Raw genomic sequence first — 22,928 nt, forward strand, 5'->3', positions numbered from 1 at the left:
CATTATTAATTATTGCAGATCACATTTTGTAATAAATGTGTTATTTATGCAAATGAAAATGTACATTCTCCCACGACTAAGGCAAATATACCTTGTAAAAGAAACCCAGGTGTTGAGTGCACCACAGGAGAAATCCCTCACCTGATATTTATTGAGCAAAATGCAAACGGGCCTTTCTTCGGAAAGGTAAACATCCGATCTGAGGATAGCTAAAATGATTTACGATTCCGGTGACTCATTAGGGGATACCCACTTTCCTTCTACCCACCTCATGCACTAACCTGACTAGGAGAGACTAAACAAATAGGGCTCTCTGGAAGAACTATACTTCAACCAAACAAGGAGCAACGCCCCAACAGTATCTAAAGCAAACTGATCTTCAAAACACAAATACAATAAACAAACATGTGCAGACTGTATAACTTTCTTCCTATCTCTGACTTCCATCTCCATCTTTCTTAGTCCCTCTGTCTCCCTCTTTCACTTGTTGAAGGGTTCAAGGCAAGAAACACCTACAGACTGAATGTCAGAAGGCCTCTCAGAACATCTCCAAGTCATCTGACCAAGAGCTCCCATCCAATCACAGAACCATCAATTGGCAGGCCTGGGAAAATCACAAGCTGTTTCACATTCTGCAGCATCAATATGGTAATTAGAGATCAAGAATGCCCACGTAAACCCTTTAACCAATCTTTGGATTGTTCGGTTGCTAAGGCAGATGGGTGGACAACAGTTTATCCTACACCCATGAAGTCAAGTGAATTTTTCAAAGTGTCCAAAGTTTTTCCACTTTGGTAATGCGAAATTTAACTTGACTGGGGCCCACATATTCTGCTGGTATCCAGCTACAGGGTGACTTTCCATGAAAAACAGGACATCCAGTGACTGCAAACCATTATCTGAGATACGCCAAGAGGTTTGTTGAACAGGCTATGGTGCGGTCAGTTCAGGCTCTAGACACAGAGATGGGTAGGAGAAGGTTAGGTAAACGTGAGTTTGGGAGGTAGGGAATGGTTTCTTGTGGAGCGAGGAATGCTGGAGGAATGGGGTGGGATTCAAGCACTTGGGGCTGTGGACATAATGCGTCTGGAAACAGGGAATGACTCCCAAGCAGCGATTCACAAAATGGCTTTCTGTTGCTATGAAGGGCCACAAATGCAGCCCTTCATTTTTTAGCTTTATAATGCTTGGAAGGTTTTTAAAACTCTTCCCTCATTACTTCACAAATCTCGAACAATACAGACATCTGACTTAACTCTGCATAAGACAGACAATCTGAAGTCTCCATTTGGTGCTTGTTTGCCCCAAACAGCAGCTATGTGTTTTACTATCAATGTCCTTTTACATTTTGGTGTCATACTCCTTCGATAATTGGTATGTATGAATGTTTTGTGACTGAAATGCGATCCCAAAACATTCACACTTTACCACCAACTCAAGAACTTATCCACAAATGAGAAGGAGTCACCAAGGGACCCCTTGCCCTTAGAGAATGGTTGAAAAAATATTTTTTAAGAGCAGGCAGTGGTCATTTTTTTTCTTTTTAAAATGCAACCTCTTCTCCCTTAAGGAAAATAGGCTGCGTTTTAAAAAGTATATATTTGGTTTATTTGAAAGCAATCACAGACATGGTGGTCTGCTGACCCCAGGAGGCCACCATCCCTGTGATGAAAGCGAATCATATTGGGTCACAAATTGCAACCTACTTCATTACTATTCATGAGTCAGGTCTATTTGCAATCTACTACAAATCACTATTTAAGACATAGGGGCTACATAACCCCTTTATACAATAGTAATATTGATTACCAAAGAGCAATTCACAAACAATCTCTGCTTGGTAAACGCTATTGCTATTGTTTGTAGATCTGGCCCTATATTTCCTGCTCAGAAAATGAATAAATATGTTTTCAAGTGCAAAAGCTAATGCCCTATTGGTTATAATTGCATTTGGCAAATGTACATAATACATTTTTACCTTTCCCACTGTTGAAATACTTGTTAATAAAGATGATCGTTTTTAACTGTTTCAGATTCTTATGGGAATACCATAAAATATTTGTGAACTCCTGAATAGTCTTTAACTTGCTCCAAGCACAGGTGTAACCTGACAGTTGGGGGAGAGGAGTTGGCCTAACGGCTAGGGCGCTCGACCTCGGACCTGGGGATCTGGGTTCAAGTCTCGGTAACGATGCCAAAACCTCCTGTGATTCTGGGCAAATCACTTAATCTCCCCGTGCCTAAAATGAAAGTGTGTCCTCATGTAACGTAACTGGAAAATACGTAAAGCACTCTGATACTTGATTCGGTTCGGGTCTAGTTCGTGCTATATAAAACTCTGCAAAAACAAACAAACAAAAAAAAAACAGTTAGAACCTACATGTTCAGCCTTCTTCCAAGAATGATATGTTAGTATATGTACTACAGTTACCTTTTACACACCACATTGGTATATTATTTTTGAGAGGAAAAGTCCATGAGTAAGTATTGCAGAATTGTCCTCTGTTTTCAGTATAAACACCCAACTGTAATGTTGAGTAACAGTAGATGGAGTAGATAGGAAACAAGTAGAAGAGATTCAGTGTTAAAGCAATACCTAAAAAACATACATATCCTTGAACATGATTTCTCGTATTGGTAGGTTAAAATGCTCAGGAGTGATAGTGACCTTCTTGTGCAAAATCAATTAAATGTTCTCAGCAACAATGCTTTTGCATGCCAGTTAATAGCTGATGTAGTTAATTGAGAAGAACCAACTTTATAAAAAGAAAACATCAAAATGTGGAGAAGCAAACTATATAAAAAGAATTTAATTAAACGTTTGAAAAAAACCTGCTCAGCAGCACAAACGTTATGGAAGGACAGGCTTGAATCAATATGAAAACGGCAGTAATTATACATTTCATTCTGTCATTGTTTAGCTCATCCGTATGTTTAAAGACAGTCATAGCATATTGAGCAAAAAAAAACAATGGAATGAAATGCCTCATTTGGGTGTGTTATTCTCAAACTACTCCAATCTGAAACTCAGAGCTTTCTATTAAAACAACTTGTAATCCCAGACTACAACAATACTGCTAATTCTCTTTTGTTGGAATTCCCGGTCGCAAAAAGAAAAGGACCCTTCAACCATGGATTTGCTCTCAATTTGTGGAATTCAATATATCTAGTCATTGGAACAAACCGACCCCTCAAATATTTTAAAAGTCAGATGAACAAAAAACACTGTTCCAGTAATACTTCCCAACTTTTCTGATCGTCTTCTTTTCAATGTTACTCTAATGTGATCTGTCTTTGCAAATATGTGGACCCGACTACTGGATTTTAACCCAAAAATTGTTCTTCCATGTCATGTAAAAACACATGTCAATGTGATAAGTTAATAATGTTGCTGCTTAAAAAAGAAAAGGTAATTGTTTTCTAACCATGCACAAGCACAGCCACTGTCCACCATAACTGATCTATCTTATATTGTAGAGTCTTTGAACTGTGCAAGGCTTATTGTATCCCAACTTTTTTGATCGTGAAACAACCCCCTTTTATGTGTAGAGGAATCTTGAATTTGTAAAGCTCTCTTTCACCTGTTGAGTCTAGGAAAGAAAGAAAGAAAGAAAGAAAGAAAGAAAGAAAGAAAGAAAGAAAGAAAGAAAGAAAGAAGGAAAGAAGGAAAGAAAGAAAGTTATGATTTTTTCATGAATTTCTACCCATTCCACCCATCACTTTTTTCTCAGTACATTAACCCAATGCCTGGAAAGTCTTGACTCCATGTGAAGATTTTGCAAAGGAAAAAAACTGAAGAAAGAGTTACTCCTGTTGGAAGAGTCAGGTTTTTAACCTCTTCCTATATAGAAGGGTGCAGGAGATGCCCCTGATGCTAAATGGTGAGGAGTTTCATTATATGACCTAAAAATTTAGAAAATTAGTGGTGCCTCAATATGACCATGCAGGATTCGCAATGTAACTATAAGATTAGTAGGGATCGGCATAGTTTTACTCCATGGAATTCCATGAAGTTATATAAAATCTCTGTAAGATTCCGAGGAGTTCCACCCACCCTACACTTATGGGTGTGAAGACAGTATAGCCCTTGCTTGGATTTTAAAATATCAAATTGTAGCTGTAAAAGATTATTACCCTTGCTGTAAGTTTGAGGTAAGTTAAGAGGAATATGTTAAAAGTGCTGCTACTTATGTAAACTCTGTCTAGATAAACATCAGAGGAGCGCAGTCCCTGGCTTGATGAGCTTCAAGATGAGCACACCAGTTCCAGGCTCCCATACAAAGTCCCTGACTCTTCAGAAAAGACCGCATGGAGATTGTGAGCCTGCAATATCATCAGAGACACATGAGTGTACCATCTCAGACCCACTGTAAACACTTGGCAGCACTTTCAGTGCACGGGTCCAGCCAGTGAAGCATTGTCACGCTGTACTATGTCCAGTCTGCGCAAGGAGGTCTGCTGCCATAGGCAAAGTGAAATACTGACATGCTTGCTTACCCGAATGTGCAAAAATATTTGATGTGTGGGGGAGCTAAAAGGACTTTTACTGTTGTGTACCTACCACAAGATTAAAAAGAGGAAGGTCATGCAACGGACCCTTCTTTTCTTTTTATTCAACGTGTAATAGTGCCAGAATATTGTCCCTAGTGGACCAGACACCTTCCTCAAGGCTATATAACTAGGTAGCTCACATCAATTATTTTGAAACAGTACCTGATTGATGAGACATGTTATAACACTACTCATAAAATGCTTGAATTGCCCATTGTATCTTCAATACTTAGACCTCATCTACTATAATATCGGATAAAGAATGCAGTATAGCTACAAAGTGAAATGTAAAAACTAACCATCCCAAACTTTCAACACAAGATGTGTCAATAATTCCACCTTGTTCATTAAAACTAATGTCCCAGCCTTTTTTTAACACAAAAACCCTACTAACTGCTGTCTCCCTTACCCTTCGTCAACTGGTTAGTGGCCCCACTCATCATGGTAGATGTACACATGATCATTTGTCACTTAGCACACTTTAGCCCAAGTGACGTTCTTTCTCAACTACACCTGGACTGATTACAAATGTACTGCTTGAACTTTCTCCCTCCTCAAAATATCCATACCAAGGTCCCACATGCTCCGCGCCAGCCTCTCATACATTGACACTAATTTAACACTGGTGAGGTCATTACAGTGATCTTTCAACAAATGGGTTTCCAACAAACTCATTATCTCTGTTCCCCTCTCCATCCCTAAATCATCCTGTCACCCACTTCGATTCTCTGGTTTGCCCCCGAAGTGGCAGCACGAAAAAGATGCTGCTCCTCCTGTCCTCTGCGCTCCTCCTACCAAGCAAAGGACAAAGCAATTCATGCCAACAAGCTTCATAACCCCCCAAAAAAATTGCCTTGCCAAAGGCTTCTAAAATTTGTTGAGGATGTAGCGTAACAGCCACAGCTGCTGACTTTGGAAGTGAGGAACCAGGTTCAAGTATCGGTGTTGGCTCAACATCTTGTGATTCTGGGCAAATCACGTAATCACCACGTGTCTACCAAAAAATTATTTTGTGTAATGTAACTAGCACTCTAATACCTTCAGGTTCAGTTTGCCCTATATGAAACTGCAACAAAAATAAAATCAACCCCACCAGCGAAGTCAATTTTATTTACTAATGCCTAGCCTTACCCAAGGAATGCAATGCTAATATTGTACCCTCTGAAAGGCCTTGCGCTGAACTCTCTGACCCCATCCACTTAAACATTATGAGAACATTATGAACAACTTTTCCCTTGCTCTAATAGTAGTGGTAACTTTATTTTGGGTAAGAAAAAATATACATTAAAATACTCTTTAAAACATTGCAGTTCAAGTGACTTTATAATAAAATAAAGGTGCGTATGTGCAAAGTTGAGTAATACTGTGTCAATGTAGAAACCTTACTAAGGAAAAACTGTAGACGCTGTGAGCTCACTACATGACATCACACAGTTTAATTTGTCCTGAAAGTGTATTTCGCAGGTCATGCCCAAATGTACACACTTTATAGCATGTTTGAGAGTTGAAAGTGCATCTTTAGTGCAATTGCCCAAGCATTCTGGGATGGATCTGTGTACATTTCTACCCAGATTAGGGCCTTGAGGGTTTGGGTGTTTGCTCATTGCAGCCCAAAAAAGCATTTCAAAAACCCCTGCCTTGTGTCCCTCTACAATTCCAGTCAACAAGAATATCAGTACCGCTTTCTTCCTTTGTTCTGGCCAACTTAAGTATGGTGCTATCAAAATCCATTTACATTTCTTTGGATTTCACATTACATCCGTCTAGTCTAAATAAACTTGCCAGGGCTATTGATCCAGTCTTAACTAACCTCTGAAACAAGTCGCTTGAATTCAGGTCTATATTGACATAAAGGGGCATATTTACAAGCCCCTATTGCCCCCGGAGCATCACTTTTTCATTTTTATTTTATTTTATTTTTATTGACTTTCACAAGATCAAAAAAACAGCATGGCTCATTACATATGTTGGAGGAGCATCACTTTTTTAGATGCATTTTAAACAATGCTAGAAGTGTTCATTTTATTTTTGTTATTTATAACATGCTTTCTTGCTCTTTTTATGATATTTTGTGTTGTTTTAGATGAACTAAGAAACAGATTGTCCCTTTAGTAATAAATAATTTTTACTTAAAAGTGTTCATTCCTCTTAGTACAGTATGTGTGTTATACTGTGAATTACAAAATAAGGTCTGTTTCTGCCTGTGATCCCTTTATGGTAAGGTGAGTAACCCAAAAGCAATACTGTTGTGTAGTTCCTATAAATCTATATAGGATCTGCGTGTTTAGACAACATAAAGGAAGAGAATGGTGTCCAGTCTGTTTCCAGACACTTCCAGAGGATATGTTAGTCTGTAGACCAGCTAGTTCACAGTGCCACTTTGATCCCCTCTTAGCAAGGAGCAAATAGTTTCTGGCAACTATCGAACATGACAACCCAGACCCCTCAGGGATCGTGAAAACAGTACAGTACTTTTGGCTCAGTCACTCGTGCTCATTTTGTCTGAGGGAGATACACAGAATAAATGGTGGTGGCGTTTTCAATAAGCATTTATTGAACCAGGGTAATTCTAGTATAAAATACGTGTGCTGCAAAAACCATTAGCCAGAAACAGATGTTTACAGTTATAAGCACCAATAGAGTAAAAAGAAGGCAGAATTCTACCATAGTGCTATAACAGTAAATATATGCAGGCATATAGATACATGACAGTAATAATGCGTTCTCCTACTATGCAAACCCTAACTAGATGTACCTAAGTGTACCTAGCATGTATGTAGGTGTATAGCCAAGAATCCCCCTAGGAAAAAGCCTACGAAGGACCCAGTCTTGGTCTCGAGTTGGACACCCTGCGAGTGATGTCAGACCACTGCGTGCTGGAGTATCTGCGTGCAGGCACCTCACCGTCTCGTGTGATTGTGTCAGCATGGAAGTCCTTCTCCTCTGAATTGCCTAGCAGAAGATGTGGTGCTTATATACTCAAAAGGTACCCTCAGGGGTTCTACCTAGATGTGTCATGGTACTGTGGGCATGTCAGCTGAGGATGACGATAGTGGTGACCCTTATACAGAGCTATTATGAAGAAGATGGTAATCCTGCTGTGATACTGAGAATCCTCACGCATAATGAATTAGGCTACTTTTCGGAGAAAACCACACAACATTTATGCGGCAGCTAACTAGGTAAAAGGTCAGCGCCAGAACCGTAATGTAGAACAATGGTAGGACAAATGTAGGTAAAAGGTTGTGCAACTACCTAGGCCTATATTGGGGTACATTGGGGTTCATAACAATACTTCTATGTCAATCACACACTGGATAGTGTTTTGCAGGGCTACAATATCCTGTCTTTCACATTAATTGCTGGTACATTGAACCGAGTTCACCTGCATCGCTCCTGGGTGAGAAAGCACACCATGTTGAGTTAAGCCAAAGTTGTAACATGTGCAACAGTATCAACTGACTAAAAAAATGGACTTGCCTTTCCTCTATTAAAGAAAATCACACTGAATCCCTTGGTACTGTCAAAATCCAGACGTATCCACCTTTTATCACTCGCTTCAAAGGTTAGTGAAAACCTAGTGAATCTACAACTCAACACTTTCACTGAGGGATCTTAGACTGCAAACAATCTGGATTTCACTCCTCTTTTAGCATGGAGGCAGTTTTTGGATCAGCCACGAACAACATCCATATGACCCTCAATGCTGGCGGTCAGGCTACATTTTTTTAAATCGCTCAGTGGTATATGATAGCATCTCTCTTTCAGGTTTCAGTACTATTAACCTGCTAAAAGCTCCTGCTGTCTCTTGATATATGTACTCGGGAGCGGCCACTTTTCTTGCAATGTGGTAGAGCAGGGGAAGGAGGGAACACAAACAAAAAAAAGAATATAAAGAAAGAAAGAAAAATTCACCTACCTACTCCGACGGCCGCTGCCTTCCTACCGATCCTCACCGCCTGAACGTCCAGGAAGTGCTGCACACTCCGCAGGCTTCCAGCTCCCAATCCCAGCGCTGCTCAGATGCTGGGAACACTATGTCAAGCATGTGAGCAGTGCTGGGATTGGTCGGAGCACCTCAATTCTGTGCTCAGACATAGAGACTGGGAACCTGTGTTGGTTTCTCCACCCAACAGTACAACGCAGCAAGGTGGAGAAAAGACAACCGCGCATGACGGTTTGGACGGCCCCAGAGGGACGGCCAAACCGTCATGAGCAGTTAGCAGTGCCCATCACTCCCCCTACTCCTTTGTGCTGCAACTACAGCATCAGTTCCAGTCTGCAGCACGAAAAATAAAATGATAATAAAATTGTTTTATCATTTTATTTTTGTCCTTTGCCTCTGCTGGCTTTCAGCAGGGTGGGCGGGACGCACATCCGCCATAACACAGGAGCCACCCCTGTATGTACCGGTTAACAAGGTGGAATGTATCACCAAACAGATCTCTGGGTAGAAAAGGAATGAGAGAAAGAATATTCAGCCTGGAGACCAGTCTATGAGGTTTCGTCTGTTTTTGGGATGCCAGCACTCTGTCTGAATGTTATGATAGGGAGTGTATCGGACCAGCCAAAGACAGAGCATACCCGCAATGAAGGGACATCATGGAAGTAAAACATGTGCAGGGTGTGATCGTACAGCTTCTGCAGAAGAATAAAGCTGACAGGTACAATATAAGGCTCATTAGTTTATCAGGATACTACGCAATGCAGCTTAAACCTCCTTAAAACGTACAGTTATCTGCAACACACAAGATACATTGGACCAGCCTGTACTCTGAAGGTGGACTGTAGGCACTAATTTGGAAATTATACAGATCACATAAAGGAAAACATTTCACATGAGAAAGAAAACAAAGATACGTCTTGTACTTCAGCTTCTCCTAGAAATAAAATACACACATGACATGTAATACGATGGTTCCCAATTGTGAGCCATACTAAAAGCACAGGCCTACATTAGCTAGAGTCAATATATTGTGAGGAATGCACAGTTAATAGCATTTGTGTGTTTACGAGTTAATGTCGAGATGCTGCAAATACATTTAATATGAAAAATAACCCGATCAAACTGGAAGAACTGAAAGGTAATTAGAACTTTGTGACTCACTTGAACAGATCAGAAACAGCACAAAAAGTACATTTCTTAGATACCAGACTAACTTGCTGTTTCCTGTGATGCTACACATGTAATTGAGTCCCTTCAATTAGGGAGTAAGATATAGTTTGCAGGCTACTTGGGTAGCCATATACATTTTTCACTGAGTTGTTGAAGATTCGAGTGCAGAAAAAGTCCCATACCTTCTTATTTGAGTCATAACAATGCCTGGACATTCTAATTATTTATTGTCCTCAAAGTGATACCCTTATCACAGTTTCTAAACCTGCAATCATCCTCCAAGAGTAGGCTTTGTTTGATCTCAGTACCTCGAAATCAAAGCCTGAAAGGGAGTGAATTTGCTGCAATGAAGTTGCAGTAATATCTTGTTTCTATAGTTTTTGGGCCGAAAGGCCATGCTTGCTACAAGGACTGCCCACATTTAACTGAGTTCAAAAGAAACAGTCTGAGAGTGTTGCTTTCAGAGGACTTTACTAGAAGACCAGCATGAATGCATCTCTTGTATCCAGAACCATACAAGGGGATTATCAATGTCAACACTGAATAACATGGCCTTTTTAGTTGTGTTGCTCTCAACTGAGTTCCAAACAATAACTTATGGTAATGTTGCACCAGGGAAAAATCCTAAAACACATTTTGCTCTTTTTAACCATTACATAATTATCACTCCATTACAAAGTCAATGGAGTCAGATTAGGTGATGACCACTGGTATCTGAGTTTGAGCATTCAATTACTACAGGATTTACTCTTTCTCCAATATATCCCCCATGCAAATGTCACTAAGGATTAGCTGGAAAAAAGTGAACAGTGAATAAAGCTGCATTACTCAAATGGTGCATAGATTGTAGTCCTGAAAAGGAGCACACAAAAGCTATCTGCACCTAATTATTCATTGCTAGTCAACCCTTAATGAGGGAGAACGTTGGTTTCTTTCCTGTTGACTAACAGCAAACTCCAAAATACAGAAATTCTATATAAACATCTTGACATATGTTATTCGTAAAATACATCAACAAATATTTGTATGATTGCTATATGCTTGTTCCCATCACTGTCAAAAAGAATGCATCCTTCAATTGAAAGAAATTTACTGTGAGTCAATATGTAGAAACCATCTCAGACAAAAAAAAAAAAACATATTCGTGCCTCAGTCATCCAGGTATAAGGTGTTCCTTTGGTAGATCTGTCTCTTCAATATCATCTACTTGCTCATGCCCAGATTTGCCATTTCTCATTTTGGAAGGCATCATTTTGCAAATTGTTCCTAGTTTGCTTTTCTGCCTATTTGATGCTGGCGTGAAAGCAATTCAGTTAACAGCTTGTAATTTCCATGCATTCCAAACTTTTCCAAACATAACAAATACCCTCATTTTGCAAAGCTCTAATTGGGCTCAGACTCTGTGCGTTATCGGTGTTGCAATCAAGGCAACCTAAGGGCTGGTATTGATATCTGGAGGTAAAACACAGCAAGTTCTAGGATGCCAAGGCCTGGCTTTCACCATGCTGTGTAAGGCTATTCACCCAAGATTAGTAGCCTTCTAGGACCCGATCCTGAAAGCCAGTAGCAGCTTGTAGTGGATGTGTTGTGGGGCAGGGTAGAGGGTAGTAAACTCCGGCATACGGCCGACCGAAGGTAAGTACATAAATAAATAAATAAATAAATAAAACAAATTACATTGTGCGCGCTGCAACGCCATTTGGGAGTTCATCCCAAAGTTGAGATCTTCCTTAATGAGGATTTTTCCGCCTGCCATTTTAAATATGTCTGAAATTGTTGACTCCTGCCTGATGTATATTAGGACCACATAAGTACTAGTAAAAAACGTATGGAAAAATACAGCACCGCAAAGAAAATGTGCAAGCCTCTTTGCCTAAAATTTGTAAATGGATAACTTAGTATCTTACAACATGTTAACTCTGGTGCAGCTCATAAATGTGGCAACCACCAGCTCCAAACTACATGATTAATGTACATATTATTAATTATTGCAGATCACATTTTGTAATAAATGTGTTATTTATGCAAATGAAAATTTACATTCTCCCACGACTAAGGCAAATATACCTTGTAAAAGAAACCCAGGTGTTGAGTGCACCACAGGAGAAATCCCTCACCTGATATTTATTGAGCAAAATCCAAACAGGCCTATCTTCGGAAAGGTAAACATCTGATCAAAGGATAGCTAAAATGATTTACGATTCCGGTGACTCATTAGGGGATACCCACTTTCCTTGTAACCACCTCATGCACTAACCTGACTTGGAGAGACTAAACAAATAGGGCTCTCTGGAAGAACTATACTTCAACCAAACAAGGAGCAATACCCCAACAGTATTTAAAGCAAACTGATCTTCAAAACACAAATACAAAAAACAATCATGTGCAGTCTGTATAACTTTCTTCCTATCTCTGACTTCCCTCTCCATCTTTCTTAGTCCATCTGTCTCCCTCTTTCGCTTGTTGAAGGGTTCAAGGCAAGAAACACCTACAGACTGAATGTCAGAAGGCCTCTCAGAACATCTCCAAGTCATCTGACCAAGAGCTCTCATCCAATCACAGAACCATCAATTGGCAGGCCTGGGAAAATCACAAGCTGTTTCACATTCTGCAGCATCAATATGGTAATTAGAGATCAAGAATGCCCACGTAAACCCTTTAATCAATCTTTGGATTGTTCGGTTGCAAAGGCAGATGGGTGGACAACAGTTTATCCTACACCCATGAAGTCAAGTGAATTTGTCAAAGTGTCCAAAGTTTTTCCACTTTGCTAATGCGAATATTTAACTTGACTGGGGCCCACATATTCTTCTGGTATCCAGCTACAGGGTGACTTTCCATGAAAAACAGGACATCCTGTGACTGCAAACCATTATCTGAGATACGCCAAGAGGTTTGTTGAACAGGCTTTGGTGCGGTCAGTTTAGGCTCTAGACACAGAGATGGGTAAAAGAAGGTTAGGTAAAAGTGAGTTTGGGAAGTAGGGAATGGGTTCTTGTGGAGCGAGGAATGCTGGAGGAATGGGGTGGGATTCAAGCACTTGGGGCTGTGGACATAATGCGCCTGGAAACAGGGAATGACTCCCAAGCAGCGATTCACAAAATGGCTTTCTGCTGCTATGAAGGGCCACAAATGCAGCCTTAATATTTTAGCTTTATAATGCTTGGAAGGTTTTTAAAAATCTTCCCTTATTACTTCACACATCTCTAACAGTACAGACATCTGACTTAACTCTACATAAGACAGACAATCTGCAGTCACCATTTGGTGCTTGTTTGCCCCAAACAGCAGCTATGTGTTTTACTATCAATGTCCTTTTACATGTTGGTGTCATACTCCTTCGATAATTGGTATGTATGAATGTTTTTCGACTGAAATGCGATCCCAAAACATTCACACTTTACCACCAACTCAAAGTCACCAAGGGACCCCTTGCCCTTAAAGAATGGTTGAAAAAATATTTTTTAAGAGCAGGCAGTGATCATTTTTTTCTTTTTAAAATGCAACCTCTACTCCCTTAAGGAAAATAGGCTGCGTTTTAAAAAGTATATATTTAGTTTATTTGAAAGCAATCACAGACATGGTGGTCTGCTGACCCCAGGAAGCCACCATCCCTGTGATGACAGTGAATCACATTGAGTCACAAATTGCAACCTACTTCATTACTATTCATGAGTCAGGTCTATTTGCAATCTACTACAAATCACTATTTAAGAAATAGGGGCTACATAAACCCTTTATACAATAGTAATATTGATAACCAAAGAGCAATTCACAAACAATCTCTGCTTGGTAAACGCTATTGCTATTGTTTGTAGATCTGGCCCTATATTCCCTGCTCAGAAAATGAATAAATATGTTTTCAAGTGCAAAAGCAAATGCCCTATTGGTTATAATTGCATTTGGCAAATGTACATATTACATTTTTGCCTTTCCCACTGTTGAAATACTTGTTAATAAAGATGATAATTTGTAACTGTTTCAGATTCTTATGGGAATAGCATAACATATTTGTGAACTCCTGAATAGTCTTTAACTTGCTCCATTCACAGGTGTAACCTGACAGTTAGAACCTACATGTTCAGCCTTCTTCCAAGAATGATATGTTAGTATATGTACTACAGTTACCTTTTACACACCACATTGGTATATTATTTTTGAGAGGAAAAGTCCATGAGTAAGTATTGCAGAAGTGTCCTCTGTTTTTAGTAGAAACACCCAACTGTAATGTTGAGTGACAGTAGATGAAGTAGATAGGAAACAAGTAGAAGAGATTCAGTGTTAAAGCAATACCTAAAAAACATACATATCCTTGAACATGATTTCTCTTATTGGTAGGTTGCTATGCTCAGGAGTGATAGTGACCTTGTTGTGCAAAATCAATTAAATATTCTCAGCAACAATGCTTTTGCATGCCAGTTAATAGCTGATGTAGTTAATTGAGAAGAACCAACTTTATAAAAAGAAAACATCAAAATGTGGAGAAGTAAACTATATATAAAGAATTTAATGAAACGTTTGAATAAAACCTGATCAGCAGCACAAACGTTATGGAAGGACAGGCTTGAATCAATATGAAAACGGCAGTAATAATACATTTCATTCTGTCATTGTTTAGCTCATCCGTATGTTTAAAGACAGTCATAGCATATTGAGCAAAAAAACACAATGGAATGAAATGCCTCATTTGGGTGTGTTATTCTCAAACTACTCCACTCTGAAACTCAGAGCTTTCTATTAAAACAACTTGTAATCCCAGACTACAACAATACTGCTAATTCTCTTTTGCTGGAATTCCCGGTCGCAAAAAGAAAAGGACCCTTCAACCGTGGATTTGCTCTCAAGTTGTTGAATTCAATATATCTAGTCATCGGAACAAACCGACGACTCAAATATTTTAAAAGTCGGATGAACAAAAAACACTGTTCCAGTAATACTTCCCAACTTTTCCGATCGTCTTCTTTTCAATGTTACTCTAATATGACCTGTCTATGCAAATATGTGGACCTGACGACTGGATTTTAACCCAAAAATTGTTCTTCCATGTCATGTAAAAACACATGTAAATGTGATAAGTTAATAATGCGGCTGCTTAAAAAGGAAAAGGTAATTGTTTTCTAACCATGCACAAGCACAGCCACTGTCCACCTTAACTGATCTATCTTATACTGTAGAGTCTTTGAACTGTGCAAGGCTTATTGTATCGCAACTTTTTTGATTGTGAAACATATCCCCTTTTATGTGTAGAGGAATCTTGAATTTGTAAAGCTCTCTTTCACCTATTGAGTCTAGGAAAGAAAGAAACAAAGAAACAAAGAAAGAAACAAAGAACGAAAGAAAGAAAGTAAGTTATTATGATTTTTTCATGAATTTCTACCCATTCCACCCATCACTTTTTTCTCAGTACATTAACCCAATGCCTGGAAAGTCTTGACTCCATGTGAAGATTTTGCAAAGGAAAAAAACTGAAGAAAGAGTTACTCCTGTTGGAAGAGTCAGGTTTTTAACCTCTTCCTAAATAGGAGGGTGCAGGAGATGCCCTTGATGCTAAATGGTAAGGAGTTTCAGTATTTGACCTAAAAATTAGAAAATTAGTGGTGCCTCAATATGACCATGCAGGATTCGCAAGGTAACTATAAGATTAGTAGGGATCGACATAGTTTTACTCCATGGAATTCCATGAAGTTACATAAAATCTCTGTGAGATTCCGAGGAGTTCCACCCACCCTACACTTATGGTGCTTGGATTTTAAAATATCAAAATGTAGCTGTAAAAGATTATTACCCTTGCTGTAAGTTTGAGATCAGTTAAGAGGAATATGTTAAAAGTGCTGCTACTTATGTAAACTCTGTCTAGATACACATCAGAGGAGCGCACTCCCTGGCTTGATGAGCTTTAAGATGAGCACACCAGTTCCAGTCTCCCATACAAAGTCTCTGACTCTGCAGAAAAGACCGCATGGAGATTGTGAGCCTGCAATATCATCAGAGACACATGAGTGTACCACCTCAGACCCACTGTAAACACTTGGCAGCACTTTCAGTGCACGGGTCCAGCCAGTGAAGCATTGTCGCGCTGTACTATGTCCAGTCCGCGCAAGGAGCTCTGCTGCCATAGGCAAAGTGAAATACTGACATGCCTGCTTACCCGAATGTGAAGAAATATTTGATGCCACGCAGCCCCGCCCATTTAGAGTATAGATGAGTCACAGTATATAAGTGCTCCTTCGGCCTCAAGTCTTTTCAGTAGATATTTCATGTCTATACACTAGTATTGTTCTGAATAACATTTCAGGGTTTCTCAAATAAATAAGATAAAAAGCTGAGGAGCACAGTCCCCAGCTTGACGAGCTTGAAGATGATCACACCAGTTGTAGTCTCCTTTATAAAGTTCCTGGTTGTGAAGAAAAGACTGTGTAGAGATTGTCAGCCTGTGACATCGTGAGAGACACACGCGTGTTCCGCCTCAGACCCACTGTAAACATGTGGCAGTATTTTCAATGCACGAGTCAGACCAGTGAAGCATCCTTGCACTCTGCAACGCTCACTCCATGCAGGGAGCTCTGCCGCCATGGGCAAAGTGAAATAATGACATGCTTGCTTACCCGAACGTGCAAAAATATTCAGCACCCTGAAGCCCTGCTCATTTGGATAGATGAGTCACAGTATGAAAGTGCTTTATTGCATACAAATCGCTCAACCTCATCTCTTTACAGTCAATTGTTCACGTTTATGCACTAATGTATTTCTGTGAATAACATTTCACACTGAGAAGGAGGCCAACACATGGCTTTCCTGACTTTCTGTGGCTCTCTCTCCATCTCTCTCTGGCCCCCTCCACCACTTCCTTACCCAGGTTCTATGTCCGGAGAGGACTGGAGGATAGTATATGGTGGGCTGTCGTGCTGAGGCACATAACTCTGGCATGTGCACCACTGCAACAGCAGGTCAAGCAGACACAGTACTGGGTATGGCCGAGCCATCGCCAGTCCTCCGCCAGTGAGAAAGTGCATCTCTGGTGAAATTAACTTCTGCCCGTCAATTCACTCAGCCTGCTAGGAGAAAGACAGGCATGTGCAGAGCGGCCTCAGCTCCCCCCCCACCCCAGCCCAAGGTCCTGACTAGGGGTGAACCACGGTGCTGGTAAATTCCGCCACACGGCAGTTGGCAGAGTTTTTGTCGAACTCCGTGCTCCAAGCAGAGTACAGACGGGCAACACTGCAAACTCTGCTGGCATAGTAGAGCTTACCACCCACCCCTAAAGATTAGCAGAAGCTGAGCATAGAAGGAAGATAGACTGATAAAGAGAGAATTCATGTCTGAGAAAAGGTAGCCGTAGTCTAATTCTATTTCTGAACAGGGAGCCAATGAAGATCCATGAGTAAAGGAAACACAAACACACAACAAATAAGTTTCAGGATCAAACATACAACTGCATTTTCAGTGATATGCAAGCAATGAAAGAGGTAGGCAGTGATACCTAGGTAAAGGCAATTACCATAGTAAAGTCAAAAGGTGATAACTGACTGGACTACAGTCTTACGTGAAGAAATGGAGATAGGTAAGCATTTTGCTCAGCATCCTGAGTAGGAAAAACAAGATAGCTACTGTCTGGCAGACTTGAGTAGAGAAATTCAAGTTAGTTGTAGTTGTATAGGAAACCAAGGTGTCTGTTAAGGGACAGAGTCTAGGGTAGGGCCCAGATCGGAAGACCACTAGAGAGACGATCAGATAGAAGGGTTCCTTGCAAAGATAAGTAATTCAGTTTATCACTCTTAAGTTTGAGGCAATTGTTTTTCATCCAACTGGCCACAGAGGAGTGGACATACAAGAGAATACATTTTCTGAATGAAAGAGGAATTGTCAGAATTAGAAAATGTATTTTAAGTGTCATTAGCATATGACATGATGGTATATACAAAAGAGCAGATCAAGGATACTAGGGGGTGATGTATATATTAAACAAGACACGATTAAGAGATGAGCCCTGAGGGACACCATAAGTACTAGGGACAAAAGACATGAAAGGGAGGAAGAGAGTCAGATTGGGTTCTGGCAGACAGAAAGGAGCCAAACTAGTTAAGGGATTGCTTACAGCTGCTTAGATCACAAAGAATAATAATGAAAGTGAATAAGAGAGAGTTGCCTCATTGTTTAAACAGGTATGAGAGTCTGATTCATTTTTTTAACTCAAATTAGGGTATTCTTTTGCTGCTGGGTTTAGCTTAGTAAAGAAGCGATATGAGGATATGAGCCAACATTACACTGCCAATATGTTGCAATATTTTGTGCTGTTCACAATTCTCATAAATAGTGCAGCAACTATACTGTTTGTTTTTCTTATAGTTACAAAGACGACATCACACCGATCATGGAACATCTTAACTTCCAACTTCAAACCGACGCCAAGATGACCATCAGAGGAACCCTTGCCTACAGACCCACAGGACCTTGTACAGGCGCCTGCGATGCCATCGCTAACTTCATCGCCTCTCTAGCCATATATCTTCCTCTGCGACTTCAACTTCAACCTTGATGGCTCCAAAGATACCAACTCCACCAACCTCCTGGAAAGCACGAGCAACATTGTCTTCACCTAGCTGGTCACTAGCCCCACACACAGCCATCATCCACTTCCCCATCGCAGCTACGCCAGTTCACAACCACCACCAAGCCCTCGAGCTCCTCCCACCACAACTGATGCAAAGTGACAGAGACCCAATGGACGGATGCCCTCAACACCACCCAGCCCAACACCACAACGAACCTGGATCAGGTCATCCAGAACTTCTCTGCCTAGAGCTCCAACTTCACCAACCGAGTCACCTCCATGAAGCCTTCCAATACCAGCACACTCACAAAACATGCCAGTTGGTACACACCAGAACTCTGGACCATCAAACACAAATGCTAGCAACTAGAAAGACTATGGCACGCCACCAGAAACCCCACAGACCATCCTGCCTTTATGTCAGCTCTCAACAAATACAGCGCCTCAAGGGCACAAACAGATGCCCTGACAGACTGCATTGAGGCAAGCGCCAACTACAGCCCTACCAAGTAACTCTTCAGCATAGTAAGAGATTTCTCCTGTCCTTCAGTCACCAAGAACACATTATGACATGCCCTAGAACTTTGCGACACACTAGCGAACTACTTCCTCAACAAGATATCACCTATCTAGAGCAACTTTGATCCACAACCCATTGACATTAACAACCTCCTCACACCAATAGACACCACCCACAGCCACCTGCTCACCACCTGGAATCTACTCCCCATGCAGAACACCACAGTCATCATGACCTTCATCCTCTCAGAATCACCCACGATCCCTAGCCCCCACCACATCTTCAACCTCGGACACAAAGAAATCAGCACTGCACTCACCTTCATTCTCAGTGCATCCATCACCATCGCCACCTTCCCCCAAAAATTAACTATGGGTGGAAAATCCATTCGCTCGCGGAATTTGCGGATTTTCGGCAATTTCGCAATCCACAAATCTCGCGAAATTTCCTAAAAATCCGCAAATCCGCTTGCGGGCGGATTTCAGTTAAGGCAGGTGCTCGAGTTGAAGAAAGCTAACTTTGTAACCATCTTAGAATGGCGCCGGCAAGCTGCCAGAGTTGCAACTTGCAAGTAAGGAACTCTGGCAGCTTGCCGGCGCCATTCTAAAATGGTTACAAAGTTAGCTTCACCTCGGGCACCTACCTTAACTCTGTAAGTGCTTCCTGTGGGCCAAAAATTAAACCTCAACAGGAAGCACTTACAGATATAAATAAAGAAGTTGCCCAAGTTGAAGCTCAAATTCAGTAACGTTTTAATCAGCCCAAGACATTAGTGAGCACGGTCGAGGCTGGGCAAGTGTGCTTTAACTCCATATCTGCTGTCGTAAATTAGCTGTAATACCCGAGTGAGGTCTTTGCATCCCTGAGTTTCTCGAGCGCAACCCCCGTGTAGTTCCTGTGACCAGGAGGCTGCTTTCTCCTCACCTGCTGCCCTGCTCGCTCTCTGACCCTTTATACACACGAGGCATGTTGACACGCATAGAAGCCCCGCACCACACACTAGCGGTATCAAACATCTTCCCGCCCTTTCCCAACTATGATGGACAGCTCACTCAAGGGATCTCGGCGCCTTCTGGCGCTGTGGAAAAGTTACAGGCACACATGGTCAGTGGAGACAAATCTTCTGGCCCTACGCAGCTGCAGTGTAGGAAAAGCACTATCCTTTACCCAACAAGGTAGTACTTACTGGATTAGCCAGTAGAAAGTACTCCAGTTGAGTAGAGGTATTGCACAAAACGGTGGCATCTTCGTGGATAACTATGCAGGGCAGGATTCATTCTGGCACGAGGCTCCTGTCACAAAAATTAAACCTCAACAGGAAGCACTTATAGATATAAATAAAGCAGGTGCCCGAGTTGAAGCTCAAATTCAGTAACGTTTTAATCAGCCCAAAACATTAGTGAGCACGATCGAGGCTGGGCAAGTGTGCTTTAACCCCATATCTGCCATCGAAAATTAGCTGTAATACCCGAGGGAGGTCTTTGAATCCATGAGTTTCTCAAGCGCAATCCCCATGTAGTTCATGTGACCAGGAGGCTGCTTTCTCCTCACCTGCTGCCCTGCTCGCTCTCTGACCCTTTATACACACGAGGCATGTTGACACGCATAGAAGCCCCGCACCACACACTAGCGGTATCAAACATCTTCCCGCCCTTTCCCAACTATGATGGACAGCTCACTCAAGGGATCTCGGCGCCTTCTGGCGCTGTGGAAAAGTTACAGGCACACATGGTCAGTGGAGACAAATCTTCTGGCCCTACGCAGCTGCAGTGTAGGAAAAGCACTATCCTTTACCCAACAAGGTAGTACTTACTGGGTTAGCCAGTAGAAAGTACTCCAGTTGAGTAGAGGTATTGCACAAAATGGTGGCATCTTCGTGGATAACTATGCAGGGCAAGATTCATTCTGGCACGAGGCTCCTGTCACAAAAATTAGACCTCAACAGGAAGCACTTATAGATATAAATAAAGCAGGTGCCCGAGTTAAAGCTCAAATTCAGTAACGTTTTAATCAGCCCAAAACATTAGTGAGCACGGTCGAGGCTGAGCAAGTGTGCTGTAACCCCATATCTGCCGTCGAAAAGTAGCTGTAATACTCGAGGGAGGTCTTTGAATCCATGAGTTTCTCGAGCGCAATCCCCGTGTAGTTCCTGTGACCAGGAGGCTGCTTTCTCCTGACCTGCTGCCCTGCTCGCTCTCTGACCCTTTATACACAAGAGGCATGTTGATGACACGCATAGAAGCCCCGCACCACACACTAGCAGTATCAAACGTCTTCTCGCCCTTTCACAACTATGATGGACAGCTCACTCAAGGGACCTCGGCACCTTTTGGCGCGGTGGCAAAGATACAGGCACACATGGTCAGTGGAGATAAATCTTCTGGCCCTTTACGCAGCTGCAGTGTAGGAAAAGAACGATACATTTACCCAATAAGGTAGCACTTACTGATTAGCCAGTAGAAAGTACTCCAGTTGAGTAGATGGAAATCGCAAAAAAATCCGCAAGTTTGTGGGAAAATCCACGAATTCGCGGACTTTTTTGCAATTTTGCGTGAATTCGCAGACCGCAGATCTGCAAAATTCGCCCATACTTACAAAAAATGGAAACATCCTGGGGTCAGATCCCTCCTGAAGAAGCCCTCCTCTGACTCTAGGGTACTCAAAACCTACCGCCCCATCCCGCTGCTCCCATTCACTGCCAAAGTCCTCGAGAAGGCCATCAACCACCAGCTCACCGAACACCTGGAAAGAAACAACCTGCTCAACACCTCCTAATTTGGCTTCCGAACCAACCACATCACAGAGACTGCCCTGATTGCCACCACTGACGACATCAGATCCCTCCTCAACCTTGGTGAAACAGCGGCCTTTATCCTCCATGACCTCTCAGCAGCATTTGAAATCAGGGTGGGCTATAGGGCAGTGCGACAGGTGCGGCCGCACCATGTGCTGACCTAGAGGAGGAGCACTGACCTTGGGGGGTGGGGGGGCTGTATTTAGCAATAATGTCTGATTTACACAACACCTACTGCAGAGTTCCTTGCACAATAAAGATAGCATGATAACTTGTGTGAATAACTTTCCTGCTTGAGAGAGAGATCGCAGTTTTGTCTAGTGGCAGTCTTAACTCACCATAAACTACCCCGGAGGGTTAATATGCTTGTTGCAAAGAACATGTCTGTATTTGATGTGGATAGTTAAGGATACGTAAAGCCAGATTTTCCTAGCACTTTGAAACATATGAAATGTATGTGAGATAGGGGCTATGGAGGAACAAGTGGCACTTTTGCAGGGTGGTAGTGAGGGAATCTGAGGAGGAGGTCTTAAGGGGGGGCACCAAAATAGATTTATATACCGGGCGTGACCAGTGCTAAAGCTGGCCCTGTTCCAAATTGTATACCACCACACCCTCATCAGAAGACCACCACCACGTCTGCATCCATGGAGATGCTCTCAAATGGGTTGCATCCTTCCTCAGAAGCCATACCCAGTGACTCCGCCTAACGCGCTTCACTTTGAGCTCAAGAGCATCATCCGTAGCATTCCCAAAGGCTCTTCTCTCAGTTCCACCTTGTTCAACACCTACATAACACTCCTGACCAACATCGTCAGAATCCGTGGACTCAACATCATATCCTACACATACGACACCACACATCTGTCTGCTTTCATAACCTCCGCGAGCTCTGGAAAATCTTCAGATGGATCCCCGTTGACATCAGGAAAACTGTCACGCAAGCCCTCGTCATCAGTCGACTGGACTACAAAAACGCACTCCGCACCAGAACCACTACCCAGCTCCTGAAAAGACTCCAGACCATACAGAATGCAGAAGCCAAACTCATTCTCACTTCCTCAAAGGAACGCAACACCCTAACCTCAGGAACCTTCACTGGTTCCCCTGTCAGAAGAGATGCCAGTTCAAAATGTTGACAGACGCCTAAATGCCCTCCACAACCAGGGTCCAGCATACATTATCCAACCCTTAAGTTTCCACCAACCCGTCAGACAACTACGTTCTGGCTCCCTCATCCTTTCATACGAACCCCGCATTTGCCGAAGCTACAATGGAGGTCGTTTCGTCTCCTAGCTTGCTGCCAAATACTGTAATGTCGTACCCCTCCACCTCTGAACATCACCCTCACTTGCAGATTTCAGAAAGTCTCAAGACATTGCTTTTCGACTGAGAC

The sequence above is a fragment of the Lissotriton helveticus genome, chromosome 2_2 (assembly GCF_964261635.1).
Source record: "Lissotriton helveticus chromosome 2_2, aLisHel1.1, whole genome shotgun sequence".
NCBI lineage: Eukaryota > Metazoa > Chordata > Amphibia > Caudata > Salamandridae > Lissotriton > Lissotriton helveticus.